Raw genomic sequence first — 603 nt, 5'->3', positions numbered from 1 at the left:
GCATGTTATTTAGCTGACTAAGTTAGATCTATATTAGGACTTCATCTAATGATTATTTTTGCAAATACATTAATCCGTCGATTTTTTTTCCGATTAATAATCGGATAGCCAAAGGTTCCTTAAAGAAGATTCTTTAAGAAAACAAACCAGGTGAAACTAACTTTCCCACTTGAGGAGTTCTGGATAGAACATATTGAAACACAGAGACTTAAAAAAAAAAAAAATCTGAAATGCAAAATGTTTATTTATCTATTTTTTTTTAATCATTTCTGCTCTAAGTGGGTTCCTCTGTCAGCTAAAGGTATATTTCACTGTCACTACATAGATTTTTTCAGCCCATATGTATATATATAATGAATAATAAATTGAATATGTCTCCTTAAAAAGCTGAAAAAAAAATGACGTAGGTCATTATTTTTGTAGGGTTTGGAACATATTGTTTTTACTATACAGTGAATATCTGTATAATAAACAGCTTTTTCATTATACCTTTAACATCAGACCTTTGGTTTAGAAATGTGAAAATCAAGTTATTGCACCAAAAAACTTAAAGACCAAAAATATAAGCTATTCTCACAAAAACTGACTTTACAATTGCTAATG

This window comes from Cyprinodon variegatus, unplaced genomic scaffold (assembly GCF_000732505.1).
Source record: "Cyprinodon variegatus isolate N-32 unplaced genomic scaffold, C_variegatus-1.0 Scaffold168, whole genome shotgun sequence".
NCBI lineage: Eukaryota > Metazoa > Chordata > Actinopteri > Cyprinodontiformes > Cyprinodontidae > Cyprinodon > Cyprinodon variegatus.
Note: the sequence above shows the minus strand (reverse complement) of the source record.